This window comes from Ranitomeya imitator, chromosome 4 (genome assembly GCF_032444005.1).
Source record: "Ranitomeya imitator isolate aRanImi1 chromosome 4, aRanImi1.pri, whole genome shotgun sequence".
Taxonomy (NCBI): Eukaryota; Metazoa; Chordata; class Amphibia; order Anura; family Dendrobatidae; genus Ranitomeya; species Ranitomeya imitator.
The window spans coordinates 661237425-661252179 of NC_091285.1; the positions used below are offsets into that span (position 1 = coordinate 661237425).

At 42.1% G+C, this 14755-nt stretch overlaps 6 non-coding genes across 6 annotated transcripts; all 6 read left to right on the forward strand.

Annotated features, from left to right (window-relative positions):
- The first annotated feature begins 1031 nt into the window (after positions 1 to 1031).
- On the forward strand, positions 1032 to 1104 carry TRNAK-UUU (transfer RNA lysine (anticodon UUU)). The gene has a single exon. It is a non-coding gene; the product is annotated as a tRNA-Lys (tRNA).
- Positions 1105 to 2039: 935 nt separating this feature from the next.
- On the forward strand, positions 2040 to 2112 carry TRNAK-UUU (transfer RNA lysine (anticodon UUU)). The gene has a single exon. It is a non-coding gene; the product is annotated as a tRNA-Lys (tRNA).
- Positions 2113 to 3047: 935 nt separating this feature from the next.
- Positions 3048 to 3120, forward strand: TRNAK-UUU (transfer RNA lysine (anticodon UUU)). Its single transcript has one exon. It is a non-coding gene; the product is annotated as a tRNA-Lys (tRNA).
- A 935-nt stretch (positions 3121 to 4055) lies between these two features.
- Positions 4056 to 4128, forward strand: TRNAK-UUU (transfer RNA lysine (anticodon UUU)). The gene has a single exon. It is a non-coding gene; the product is annotated as a tRNA-Lys (tRNA).
- Positions 4129 to 7079: 2951 nt separating this feature from the next.
- On the forward strand, positions 7080 to 7152 carry TRNAK-UUU (transfer RNA lysine (anticodon UUU)). Its single transcript has one exon. It is a non-coding gene; the product is annotated as a tRNA-Lys (tRNA).
- Positions 7153 to 9985: 2833 nt separating this feature from the next.
- On the forward strand, positions 9986 to 10058 carry TRNAK-UUU (transfer RNA lysine (anticodon UUU)). Its single transcript has one exon. It is a non-coding gene; the product is annotated as a tRNA-Lys (tRNA).
- The last annotated feature ends 4697 nt before the right edge of the window (positions 10059 to 14755 follow it).

A 14755-nucleotide genomic window follows, 5' to 3' on the forward strand; every position in this document is an offset into this window, starting at 1 on the left:
ATTCAGTCACGACTCGATACAGATCCCGGATAGCTCAGTCGGTAGAGCATCAGACTTTTAATCTGAGGGTCCAGGGTTCAAGTCCCTGTTCGGGCGGATGCTTTTAATAAAGCGGAAAACAATAAACGCTATAATTTAAGGATGTGAGAAAACTACTGAAAAACAAATGATGGTGACTATTCAGAAAAATATCTTGGTTACCGTAGTTTCTTTGATTTCAGCTAGTTGATGACAGTATAGAGCCGTGACCATGTTCTGCTCGGTTGCTTTTTTGGCACCAGCAGCAAGTGATCACTGGTAATGTTATGTACCATGGCTATGGTATGATGGTACTCAGTCACTGTTTAGCACTATTACTTGGTTCTGTTATGGTGATATTCAGAAGATGCTTATTTTCATAACTGTAACTCCTGCCTATAAGCCACAAATCAATAGTAGACAGATCGCTAACAACAGCCATGTGATGTTTGGTCTCTGGGTAGTGGTAAAATCCTGATAAAAGATATGGCGGCGATCTGAACCTTTTGCGATCTTCAGGGGTAAAGATATCACATAAGTTGGGAATTTCATAAAATTCTGAACGGCTGAGGGCATCCCACAAGCAGACTCACGTGAGGTCATCACGAGAGTAAAGTGGGTGTAACTTAGTATGGCGGTATTCAGTCACTATTTTGTGTTATTATGTGGTCATGGTATTGTGTTAATCAGTCATTATTTGGTGTTTTTATGTTGGGATGGTGTTCAGTCACTATTTGGTGATTTTATGTGGTAATTGTATGGCGGTGTTCAGTCATTATATGCTGTTATTATGTGGTGATGGTATGGCAGTATTCTGTCGCTATTTTAGGTTATTATGTTTGTGTTGCATGGCGATATTCAGTCAGTTTACAGTGTTATTATGTGGTGATTGTATGGCGGTATTCAGTCACTATTTGGTGTTATTATGTGGTGGTGGTTTGGCGATATTTTATCACATTTGTTGTTAGTATATGGTGACGGTTTGGCGGTATTCAGTCACGACTCGATACAGAGCCCGGATAGCTCAGTCGGTAGAGCATCAGACTTTTAATCTGAGGGTCCAGGGTTCAAGTCCCTGTTCGGGCGGATGCTTTTAATAAAGCGGAAAACAATAAACGCTATAATTTAAGGATGTGAGAAAACTACTGAAAAACAAATGATGGTGACTATTCAGAAAAATTTCTTGGTTACCGTAGTTTCTTTGATTTCAGCTAGTTTATGACAGTATAGAGCCGTGACCATGTTCTGCTCGGTTGCTTTTTTGGCACCAGCAGCAAGTGATCACTGGTAATGTTATGTACCATGGCTATGGTATGATGGTACTCAGTCACTGTTTAGCACTATTACTTGGTTCTGTTATGGTGATATTCAGAAGATGCTTATTTTCATAACTGTAACTCCTGCCTATAAGCCACAAATCAATAGTAGACAGATCGCTAACAACAGCCATGTGATGTTTGGTCTCTGGGTAGTGGTAAAATCCTGATAAAAGATATGGCGGCGATCTGAACCTTTTGCGATCTTCAGGGGTAAAGATATCACATAAGTTGGGAATTTCATAAAATTCTGAACGGCTGAGGGCATCCCACAAGCAGACTCACGTGAGGTCATCACGAGAGTAAAGTGGGTGTAACTTAGTATGGCGGTATTCAGTCACTATTTTGTGTTATTATGTGGTCATGGTATTGTGGTAATCAGTCATTATTTGGTGTTTTTATGTTGGGATGGTGTTCAGTCACTATTTGGTGATTTTATGTGGTAATTGTATGGCGGTGTTCAGTCATTATATGCTATTATTATGTGGTGATGGTATGGCAGTATTCTGTCGCTATTTTAGGTTATTATGTTTGTGTTGCATGGCGATATTCAGTCAGTTTACAGTGTTATTATGTGGTGATTGTATGGCGGTATTCAGTCACTATTTGGTGTTATTATGTAGTGGTGGTTTGGCGATATTTTATCACATTTGTTGTTAGTATATGGTGACGGTTTGGCGGTATTCAGTCACGACTCGATACAGAGCCCGGATAGCTCAGTCGGTAGAGCATCAGACTTTTAATCTGAGGGTCCAGGGTTCAAGTCCCTGTTCGGGCGGATGCTTTTAATAAAGCGGAAAACAATAAACGCTATAATTTAAGGATGTGAGAAAACTACTGAAAAACAAATGATGGTGACTATTCAGAAAAATATCTTGGTTACCGTAGTTTCTTTGATTTCAGCTAGTTTAGGACAGTATAGAGCCGTGACCATGTTCTGCTCGGTTGCTTTTTTGGCACCAGCAGCAAGTGATCACTGGTAATGTTATGTACCATGGCTATGGTATGATGGTACTCAGTCACTGTTTAGCACTATTACTTGGTTCTGTTATGGTGATATTCAGAAGATGCTTATTTTCATAACTGTAACTCCTGCCTATAAGCCACAAATCAATAGTAGACAGATCGCTAACAACAGCCATGTGATGTTTGGTCTCTGGGTAGTGGTAAAATCCTGATAAAAGATATGGCGGCGATCTGAACCTTTTGCGATCTTCAGGGGTAAAGATATCACATAAGTTGGGAATTTCATAAAATTCTGAACGGCTGAGGGCATCCCACAAGCAGACTCACGTGAGGTCATCACGAGAGTAAAGTGGGTGTAACTTAGTATGGCGGTATTCAGTCACTATTTTGTGTTATTATGTGGTCATGGTATTGTGGTAATCAGTCATTATTTGGTGTTTTTATGTTGGGATGGTGTTCAGTCACTATTTGGTGATTTTATGTGGTAATTGTATGGCGGTGTTCAGTCATTATATGCTGTTATTATGTGGTGATGGTATGGCAGTATTCTGTCGCTATTTTAGGTTATTATGTTTGTGTTGCATGGCGATATTCAGTCAGTTTACAGTGTTATTATGTGGTGATTGTATGGCGGTATTCAGTCACTATTTGGTGTTATTATGTGGTGGTGGTTTGGCGATATTTTATCACATTTGTTGTTAGTATATGGTGACGGTTTGGCGGTATTCAGTCACGACTCGATACAGAGCCCGGATAGCTCAGTCGGTAGAGCATCAGACTTTTAATCTGAGGGTCCAGGGTTCAAGTCCCTGTTCGGGCGGATGCTTTTAATAAAGCGGAAAACAATAAACGCTATAATTTAAGGATGTGAGAAAACTACTGAAAAACAAATGATGGTGACTATTCAGAAAAATATCTTGGTTACCGTAGTTTCTTTGATTTCAGCTAGTTTATGACAGTATAGAGCCGTGACCATGTTCTGCTCGGTTGCTTTTTTGGCACCAGCAGCAAGTGATCACTGGTAATGTTATGTACCATGGCTATGGTATGATGGTACTCAGTCACTGTTTAGCACTATTACTTGGTTCTGTTATGGTGATATTCAGAAGATGCTTATTTTCATAACTGTAACTCCTGCCTATAAGCCACAAATCAATAGTAGACAGATCGCTAACAACAGCCATGTGATGTTTGGTCTCTGGGTAGTGGTAAAATCCTGATAAAAGATATGGCGGCGATCTGAACCTTTTGCGATCTTCAGGGGTAAAGATATCACATAAGTTGGGAATTTCATAAAATTCTGAACGGCTGAGGGCATCCCACAAGCAGACTCACGTGAGGTCATCACGAGAGTAAAGTGGGTGTAACTTAGTATGGCGGTATTCAGTCACTATTTTGTGTTATTATGTGGTCATGGTATTGTGGTAATCAGTCATTATTTGGTGTTTTTATGTTGGGATGGTGTTCAGTCACTATTTGGTGATTTTATGTGGTAATTGTATGGCGGTGTTCAGTCATTATATGCTGTTATTATGTGGTGATGGTATAGCAGTATTCTGTAGCTATTTTAGGTTATTATGTTTGTGTTGCATGGCGATATTCAGTCAGTTTACAGTGTTATTATGTGGTGATTGTATGGCGGTATTCAGTCACTATTTGGTGTTATTATGTGGTGGTGGTTTGGCGATATTTTATCACATTTGTTGTTAGTATATGGTGACGGTTTGGCGGTATTCAGTCACGACTCGATACAGAGCCCGGATAGCTCAGTCGGTAGAGCGTCAGACTTTTAATCTGAGGGTCCAGGGTTCAAGTCCCTGTTCGGGCGGATGCTTTTAATAAAGCGGAAAACAATAAACGCTATAATTTAAGGATGTGAGAAAACTACTGAAAAACAAATGATGGTGACTATTCAGAAAAATATCTTGGTTACCGTAGTTTCTTTGATTTCAGCTAGTTTAGGACAGTATAGAGCCGTGACCATGTTCTGCTCGGTTGCTTTTTTGGCACCAGCAGCAAGTGATCACTGGTAATGTTATGTACCATGGCTATGGTATGATGGTACTCAGTCACTGTTTAGCACTATTACTTGGTTCTGTTATGGTGATATTCAGAAGATGCTTATTTTCATAACTGTAACTCCTGCCTATAAGCCACAAATCAATAGTAGACAGATCGCTAACAACAGCCATGTGATGTTTGGTCTCTGGGTAGTGGTAAAATCCTGATAAAAGATATGGCGGCGATCTCAACCTTTTGCGATCTTCAGGGGTAAAGATATCACATAAGTTGGGAATTTCATAAAATTCTGAACGGCTGAGGGCATCCCACAAGCAGACTCACGTGAGGTCATCACGAGAGTAAAGTGGGTGTAACTTAGTATGGCGGTATTCAGTCACTATTTTGTGTTATTATGTGGTCATGGTATTGTGGTAATCAGTCATTATTTGGTGTTTTTATGTTGGGATGGTGTTCAGTCACTATTTGGTGATTTTATGTGGTAATTGTATGGCTGTGTTCAGTCATTATATGCTGTTATTATGTGGTGATGGTATGGCAGTATTCTGTCGCTATTTTAGGTTATTATGTTTGTGTTGCATGGCGATATTCAGTCAGTTTACAGTGTTATTATGTGGTGATTGTATGGCGGTATTCAGTCACTATTTGGTGTTATTATGTGGTGGTGGTTTGGCGATATTTTATCACATTTGTTGTTAGTATATGGTGACGGTTTGGCGGTATTCAGTCACGACTCGATACAGAGCCCGGATAGCTCAATCGGTAGAGCATCAGACTTTTAATCTGAGGGTCCAGGGTTCAAGTCCCTGTTCGGGCGGATGCTTTTAATAAAGCGGAAAACAATAAACGCTATAATTTAAGGATGTGAGAAAACTACTGAAAAACAAATGATGGTGACTATTCAGAAAAATATCTTGGTTACCGTAGTTTCTTTGATTTCAGCTAGTTTATGACAGTATAGAGCCGTGACCATGTTCTGCTCGGTTGCTTTTTTGGCACCAGCAGCAAGTGATCACTGGTAATGTTATGTACCATGGCTATGGTATGATGGTACTCAGTCACTGTTTAGCACTATTACTTGGTTCTGTTATTGTGATATTCAGAAGATGCTTATTTTCATAACTGTAACTCCTGCCTATAAGCCACAAATCAATAGTAGACAGATCGCTAACAACAGCCATGTGATGTTTGGTCTCTGGGTAGTGGTAAAATCCTGATAAAAGATATGGCGGCGATCTGAACCTTTTGCGATCTTCAGGGGTAAAGATATCACATAAGTTGGGAATTTCATAAAATTCTGAACGGCTGAGGGCATCCCACAAGCAGACTCACGTGAGGTCATCACGAGAGTAAAGTGGGTGTAACTTAGTATGGCGGTATTCAGTCACTATTTTGTGTTATTATGTGGTCATGGTATTGTGGTAATCAGTCATTATTTGGTGTTTTTATGTTGGGATGGTGTTCAGTCACTATTTGGTGATTTTATGTGGTAATTGTATGGCGGTGTTCAGTCATTATATGCTGTTATTATGTGGTGATGGTATGGCAGTATTCTGTCGCTATTTTAGGTTATTATGTTTGTGTTGCATGGCGATATTCAGTCAGTTTACAGTGTTATTATGTGGTGATTGTATGGCGGTATTCAGTCACTATTTGGTGTTATTATGTGGTGGTGGTTTGGCGATATTTTATCACATTTGTTGTTAGTATATGGTGACGGTTTGGCGGTATTCAGTCACGACTCGATACAGAGCCCGGATAGCTCAATCGGTAGAGCATCAGACTTTTAATCTGAGGGTCCAGGGTTCAAGTCCCTGTTCGGGCGGATGCTTTTAATAAAGCGGAAAACAATAAACGCTATAATTTAAGGATGTGAGAAAACTACTGAAAAACAAATGATGGTGACTATTCAGAAAAATATCTTGGTTACCGTAGTTTCTTTGATTTCAGCTAGTTTATGACAGTATAGAGCCGTGACCATGTTCTGCTCGGTTGCTTTTTTGGCACCAGCAGCAAGTGATCACTGGTAATGTTATGTACCATGGCTATGGTATGATGGTACTCAGTCACTGTTTAGCACTATTACTTGGTTCTGTTATGGTGATATTCAGAAGATGCTTATTTTCATAACTGTAACTCCTGCCTATAAGCCACAAATCAATAGTAGACAGATCGCTAACAACAGCCATGTGATGTTTGGTCTCTGGGTAGTGGTAAAATCCTGATAAAAGATATGGCGGCGATCTGAACCTTTTGCGATCTTCAGGGGTAAAGATATCACATAAGTTGGGAATTTCATAAAATTCTGAACGGCTGAGGGCATCCCACAAGCAGACTCACGTGAGGTCATCACGAGAGTAAAGTGGGTGTAACTTAGTATGGCGGTATTCAGTCACTATTTTGTGTTATTATGTGGTCATGGTATTGTGGTAATCAGTCATTATTTGGTGTTTTTATGTTGGGATGGTGTTCAGTCACTATTTGGTGATTTTATGTGGTAATTGTATGGCGGTGTTCAGTCATTATATGCTGTTATTATGTGGTGATGGTATGGCAGTATTCTGTAGCTATTTTAGGTTATTATGTTTGTGTTGCATGGCGATATTCAGTCAGTTTACAGTGTTATTATGTGGTGATTGTATGGCGGTATTCAGTCACTATTTGGTGTTATTATGTGGTGGTGGTTTGGCGATATTTTATCACATTTGTTGTTAGTATATGGTGACGGTTTGGCGGTATTCAGTCACGACTCGATACAGAGCCCGGATAGCTCAGTCGGTAGAGCATCAGACTTTTAATCTGAGGGTCCAGGGTTCAAGTCCCTGTTCGGGCGGATGCTTTCAATAAAGCGGAAAACAATAAACGCTATAATTTAAGGATGTGAGAAAACTACTGAAAAACAAATGATGGTGACTATTCAGAAAAATATCTTGGTTACCGTAGTTTCTTTGATTTCAGCTAGTTTAGCACTATTACTTGGTTCTGTTATGGTGATATTCAGAAGATGCTTATTTTCATAACTGTAACTCCTGCCTATAAGCCACAAATCAATAGTAGACAGATCGCTAACAACAGCCATGTGATGTTTGGTCTCTGGGTAGTGGTAAAATCCTGATAAAAGATATGGCGGCGATCTCAACCTTTTGCGATCTTCAGGGGTAAAGATATCACATAAGTTGGGAATTTCATAAAATTCTGAACGGCTGAGGGCATCCCACAAGCAGACTCACGTGAGGTCATCACGAGAGTAAAGTGGGTGTAACTTAGTATGGCGGTATTCAGTCACTATTTTGTGTTATTATGTGGTCATGGTATTGTGGTAATCAGTCATTATTTGGTGTTTTTATGTTGGGATGGTGTTCAGTCACTATTTGGTGATTTTATGTGGTAATTGTATGGCGGTGTTCAGTCATTATATGCTGTTATTATGTGGTGATGGTATGGCAGTATTCTGTCGCTATTTTAGGTTATTATGTTTGTGTTGCATGGCGATATTCAGTCAGTTTACAGTGTTATTATGTGGTGATTGTATGGCGGTATTCAGTCACTATTTGGTGTTATTATGTGGTGGTGGTTTGGCGATATTTTATCACATTTGTTGTTAGTATATGGTGACGGTTTGGCGGTATTCAGTCACGACTCGATACAGATCCCGGATAGCTCAATCGGTAGAGCATCAGACTTTTAATCTGAGGGTCCAGGGTTCAAGTCCCTGTTCGGGCGGATGCTTTTAATAAAGCGGAAAACAATAAACGCTATAATTTAAGGATGTGAGAAAACTACTGAAAAACAAATGATGGTGACTATTCAGAAAAATATCTTGGTTACCGTAGTTTCTTTGATTTCAGCTAGTTTATGACAGTATAGAGCCGTGACCATGTTCTGCTCGGTTGCTTTTTTGGCACCAGCAGCAAGTGATCACTGGTAATGTTATGTACCATGGCTATGGTATGATGGTACTCAGTCACTGTTTAGCACTATTACTTGGTTCTGTTATGGTGATATTCAGAAGATGCTTATTTTCATAACTGTAACTCCTGCCTATAAGCCACAAATCAATAGTAGACAGATCGCTAACAACAGCCATGTGATGTTTGGTCTCTGGGTAGTGGTAAAATCCTGATAAAAGATATGGCGGCGATCTGAACCTTTTGCGATCTTCAGGGGTAAAGATATCACATAAGTTGGGAATTTCATAAAATTCTGAATGGCTGAGGGCATCCCACAAGCAGACTCACGTGAGGTCATCACGAGAGTAAAGTGGGTGTAACTTAGTATGGCGGTATTCAGTCACTATTTTGTGTTATTATGTGGTCATGGTATTGTGGTAATCAGTCATTATTTGGTGTTTTTATGTTGGGATGGTGTTCAGTCACTATTTGGTGATTTTATGTGGTAATTGTATGGCGGTGTTCAGTCATTATATGCTGTTATTATGTGGTGATGGTATGGCAGTATTCTGTCGCTATTTTAGGTTATTATGTTTGTGTTGCATGGCGATATTCAGTCAGTTTACAGTGTTATTATGTGGTGATTGTATGGCGGTATTCAGTCACTATTTGGTGTTATTATGTGGTGGTGGTTTGGCGATATTTTATCACATTTGTTGTTAGTATATGGTGACGGTTTGGCGGTATTCAGTCACGACTCGATACAGATCCCGGATAGCTCAGTCGGTAGAGCATCAGACTTTTAATCTGAGGGTCCAGGGTTCAAGTCCCTGTTCGGGCGGATGCTTTTAATAAAGCGGAAAACAATAAACGCTATAATTTAAGGATGTGAGAAAACTACTGAAAAACAAATGATGGTGACTATTCAGAAAAATATCTTGGTTACCGTAGTTTCTTTGATTTCAGCTAGTTTATGACAGTATAGAGCCGTGACCATGTTCTGCTCGGTTGCTTTTTTGGCACCAGCAGCAAGTGATCACTGGTAATGTTATGTACCATGGCTATGGTATGATGGTACTCAGTCACTGTTTAGCACTATTACTTGGTTCTGTTATGGTGATATTCAGAAGATGCTTATTTTCATAACTGTAACTCCTGCCTATAAGCCACAAATCAATAGTAGACAGATCGCTAACAACAGCCATGTGATGTTTGGTCTCTGGGTAGTGGTAAAATCCTGATAAAAGATAGGGCGGCGATCTGAACCTTTTGCGATCTTCAGGGGTAAAGATATCACATAAGTTGGGAATTTCATAAAATTCTGAACGGCTGAGGGCATCCCACAAGCAGACTCACGTGAGGTCATCACGAGAGTAAAGTGGGTGTAACTTAGTATGGCGGTATTCAGTCACTATTTTGTGTTATTATGTGGTCATGGTATTGTGTTAATCAGTCATTATTTGGTGTTTTTATGTTGGGATGGTGTTCAGTCACTATTTGGTGATTTTATGTGGTAATTGTATGGCGGTGTTCAGTCATTATATGCTGTTATTATGTGGTGATGGTATGGCAGTATTCTGTCGCTATTTTAGGTTATTATGTTTGTGTTGCATGGCGATATTCAGTCAGTTTACAGTGTTATTATGTGGTGATTGTATGGCGGTATTCAGTCACTATTTGGTGTTATTATGTGGTGGTGGTTTGGCGATATTTTATCACATTTGTTGTTAGTATATGGTGACGGTTTGGCGGTATTCAGTCACGACTCGATACAGAGCCCGGATAGCTCAGTCGGTAGAGCATCAGACTTTTAATCTGAGGGTCCAGGGTTCAAGTCCCTGTTCGGGCGGATGCTTTTAATAAAGCGGAAAACAATAAACGCTATAATTTAAGGATGTGAGAAAACTACTGAAAAACAAATGATGGTGACTATTCAGAAAAATTTCTTGGTTACCGTAGTTTCTTTGATTTCAGCTAGTTTATGACAGTATAGAGCCGTGACCATGTTCTGCTCGGTTGCTTTTTTGGCACCAGCAGCAAGTGATCACTGGTAATGTTATGTACCATGGCTATGGTATGATGGTACTCAGTCACTGTTTAGCACTATTACTTGGTTCTGTTATGGTGATATTCAGAAGATGCTTATTTTCATAACTGTAACTCCTGCCTATAAGCCACAAATCAATAGTAGACAGATCGCTAACAACAGCCATGTGATGTTTGGTCTCTGGGTAGTGGTAAAATCCTGATAAAAGATATGGCGGCGATCTGAACCTTTTGCGATCTTCAGGGGTAAAGATATCACATAAGTTGGGAATTTCATAAAATTCTGAACGGCTGAGGGCATCCCACAAGCAGACTCACGTGAGGTCATCACGAGAGTAAAGTGGGTGTAAATTAGTATGGCGGTATTCAGTCACTATTTTGTGTTATTATGTGGTCATGGTATTGTGGTAATCAGTCATTATTTGGTGTTTTTATGTTGGGATGGTGTTCAGTCACTATTTGGTGATTTTATGTGGTAATTGTATGGCGGTGTTCAGTCATTATATGCTGTTATTATGTGGTGATGGTATGGCAGTATTCTGTCGCTATTTTAGGTTATTATGTTTGTGTTGCATGGCGATATTCAGTCAGTTTACAGTGTTATTATGTGGTGATTGTATGGCGGTATTCAGTCACTATTTGGTGTTATTATGTAGTGGTGGTTTGGCGATATTTTATCACATTTGTTGTTAGTATATGGTGACGGTTTGGCGGTATTCAGTCACGACTCGATACAGAGCCCAGATAGCTCAGTCGGTAGAGCATCAGACTTTTAATCTGAGGGTCCAGGGTTCAAGTCCCTGTTCGGGCGGATGCTTTTAATAAAGCGGAAAACAATAAACGCTATAATTTAAGGATGTGAGAAAACTACTGAAAAACAAATGATGGTGACTATTCAGAAAAATATCTTGGTTACCGTAGTTTCTTTGATTTCAGCTAGTTTATGACAGTATAGAGCCGTGACCATGTTCTGCTCGGTTGCTTTTTTGGCACCAGCAGCAAGTGATCACTGGTAATGTTATGTACCATGGCTATGGTATGATGGTACTCAGTCACTGTTTAGCACTATTACTTGGTTCTGTTATGGTGATATTCAGAAGATGCTTATTTTCATAACTGTAACTCCTGCCTATAAGCCACAAATCAATAGTAGACAGATCGCTAACAACAGCCATGTGATGTTTGGTCTCTGGGTAGTGGTAAAATCCTGATAAAAGATATGGCAGCGATCTCAACCTTTTGCGATCTTCAGGGGTAAAGATATTATTGTTGTTATTATTATTATTTATTTATACAGCACCATTGATTCCATGGTGCTTTACATGAGAATGGGTTACATATAATTTACAGATATCACTTACAGTAAACAAACTAACAATGACAGTCTGATACAGAGGGGCAAGGACCCTGCCCTTGCGGGCTTACATTCTACAGGATTATGGGGAAGGAGACAGCAGGTTGAGGGTTGCAGGAGCTCCAGTGTTGGTGAGGCGGTAGCTTCGGTAGTGATGAGGCAGCAGCGGGGTCTGTGCAGGCTGTAGGCTTTCCTGAAGAGATAGGTTTTCAGGTTCTGTCAGAAGCATCCGAATGTGGTTGATAGTCGGACGTGTTGAGGCAAAGAATTCCAGGGGATGGGGGATATTCGGGAGAAGTCTTGGAGGCGGTTGGATAAGGAGCGAATAAGTGTGGAGGAGAGAAGGAGGTCTTGGGAGGACCGGAGATCACGTGAGGGAAGATATCGGGAGATTAGTTCAGAGATATATGGAGTTAAAGGTTTTGAATAAAGGTACCGTCACACATAACGATATCGTTAACGATATCATTGCTTTTTGTGACGTAGCAACGATATCGTTAACTAAATCGTTATGTGTGACAGCGACCAACGATCAGCCCCCTGCTGGGAGATCGTTGGTCGCTGGGGAAAGTCCAGCACTTTATTTTGTCACTGGATCTCCCGCTGACATCGCTGAATCGGCGTGTGTGACGCCGATTCAGCGATGTCTTCACTAGTAACCAGGGTAAATATCGGGTTACTAAGCGCAGGGCCGCGCTTAGTAACCCGATGTTTACCCTGGTTACCGTTGTAAATGTAAAAAAACAAACACTACATACTTACATTCCCGGTGTCTGGTCATGTCCCTCGCCGTCAGCTTCCCGCACTGACTGGTGAGCGCCGGCCAGCCATAAAGCACAGCACAGCGGTGACGTCACCGCTGTACTTTACGGCCGGCGCTCAGTCAGTGCGGGAAGCTGAAGGCAAGGGACATGACCAGACACCGTGAATGTAAGTATGTAGTGTTTGTTTTTTTACATTTACAATGGTAACCAGGGTAAACATCGGGTTACTAAGTGCGGCCCTGCGCTTAGTAACCCGATGTTTACCTTGGTTACCCGGGGACTTCGGGATCGTTGGTCGCTGGAGAGCTGTCTGTGTGACAGCTCTCCAGCGACCAAACAGCGACGCTGCAGCGATCAGCATCGTTGTCGGTATCGCTGCAGCGTCGCTTAGTGTGACGGTACCTTAACTGTTTAGGGTTGTAGGATAGGGAAGAGACGAGGGTTGTGAAGTAGACCTGTTTAGCAGAGGTGAGAGCAGATTTAAAAGCGAGTGTTGCCTGTTTGAATGCAGTGAAGTCATCTTGCAGGTATGTTTTCTTCCGACGCCGCACCGCAACCCCGGACACTCGCTGGAGCTTTTTAGTGGTGTTATTATGCCAAGGTTGTCTATTGCGACGTTGCACTCTGCCATGGATGAGAGGGGCAACTGTGTCAATAGCTGATGCGAGAGTGGCATTGTAGAAAGCAGTGGCACTGTCTTTGTCGTGGAGTGAGGACATGGCTGCCAATGGTAGGACAGAGTCAGAGAGTGTGTGGGTGTCTAGGTGTGCAAGGTTTCTGCGGGGGTGCGCATTTTGCTGGACATGGATGATCGGTGGCGAGGACAGGGATGAGAAGGTGAGCAGATGGTGGTCTGGTGAATACCAGGTCTAATGTATGTCCATCTATGTGGGTGGCTGCGGAAGACCACTGAGTAAGTCCAAAGGATGAGGTAAGGGACAGAAGTTTGGAGGCTGTTGACTGAAGAGTATCAATGGAGATGTTGAAGTCATCCATGATGATGGTGGGAATGTCAGTGGAAAGAAAGTGAAGAAGCCAGGTAGAGAATTGGTCAATAAAGGCCTGGACCAGGCCCGGAGGTCAGTATATGATGGCCACTTGGAGGTTGGAGGGAGAGTAGATGCGGACAGAATGGACTTCAACAGAGGGGAGGATAAGGGAGGGTAGAGGTGGGATTGGGTTAAAGGTGCAGTTAGGAGAAAGGAGAAGACCCACTCCTCCACCATGTTTGTTGCCGGGTCGAAGGGTGTGGGTGAAGTGGAGGCCTCCGTAACACAGCGCAGCAGGGGAGTCGGTGTCAGAGGGTGTTAGCCATGTTTCTGTGAGGCCAAGGAAGGCAAGATTGCGAGAGAGAAAAAGGTTGTGAATCACGTGAAGCTTATTGCAGATTGAGCGGGCATTCCAGAGTGCTCCAGAGAGAGGGAGCAGGGAGATGGGCGTCAGGGGTACGGGTTTTATGTTTGAAAGATTGCGGTAGTTCATATTAGATAGGGAGCGATAGGAGGGGGTAGAAGTGGGAGGTATGAGCTGTGGGGGTCCTGGGTTGGTACATATGTCTCCAGCAGTGAGGGGAAGCAGAGAAAGGGAGAGCAGGTGGGAGAAAGAGAGTGGCCGACTTGTTTTATGTTTTCTTAGGACAGATTTGAGGTTGAGGAGCAGGTCAGCAGAGGAGGACAGGTGGGGAGGGAGGTAAGAGGGAAGGGGAGATGATTATTAGGTTAGAGACTGCTGGGGTTTGTGATAGCGAAGGAGAGAGAGGATTAGTGGAGCAAACACTGTAAGGGCATAGGTAAACATGGTGAAGGAGTAAAGGTACCGTCACATCTAGCGACGCTGCAGCGATCTGGACAACGATCCCGATCGCTGCAGCGTCGCTGTGTGGTCGCTGGAGAGCTGTCACACAAACAGCTCTCTAGCGACCAACTATGCGAAGTCCCCTGGTAACCAGGGTAAACATCGGGTTACTAAGCGCGGTCCTGCGCTTAGTAACCCGATGTTCACCCTGGTTACCAGTGAAGACATTGCTGAATCGGCGTCACACACGCCGATTAAGCGATGTCTGCGGGAGTCCAGCGACGAAATAAAGTTCTGGACTTTCTGCTCCGACCAACGATGGCACAGCAGGATCCTGATCGCTGCTGCCTGTCAAACTCAACGATATCGCTAGCCAGGACGCTGCAACGTCACGGATCGCTAGCGATATCGTTCAGTGTGAAGGTACCTTAAGATGGGTTAATAGAAAAGTTAGATCCAAGTAATAAGAAGTCCTTACTCAGCAGACATACCCAAAAGAGACGGCGACATAGTGTGGGGTCCTGACTCCTGCCGTGACTAACTGCCGTTGAAATAACTGCGGCGCCTTAATGCTTAGCTTCGAAATGC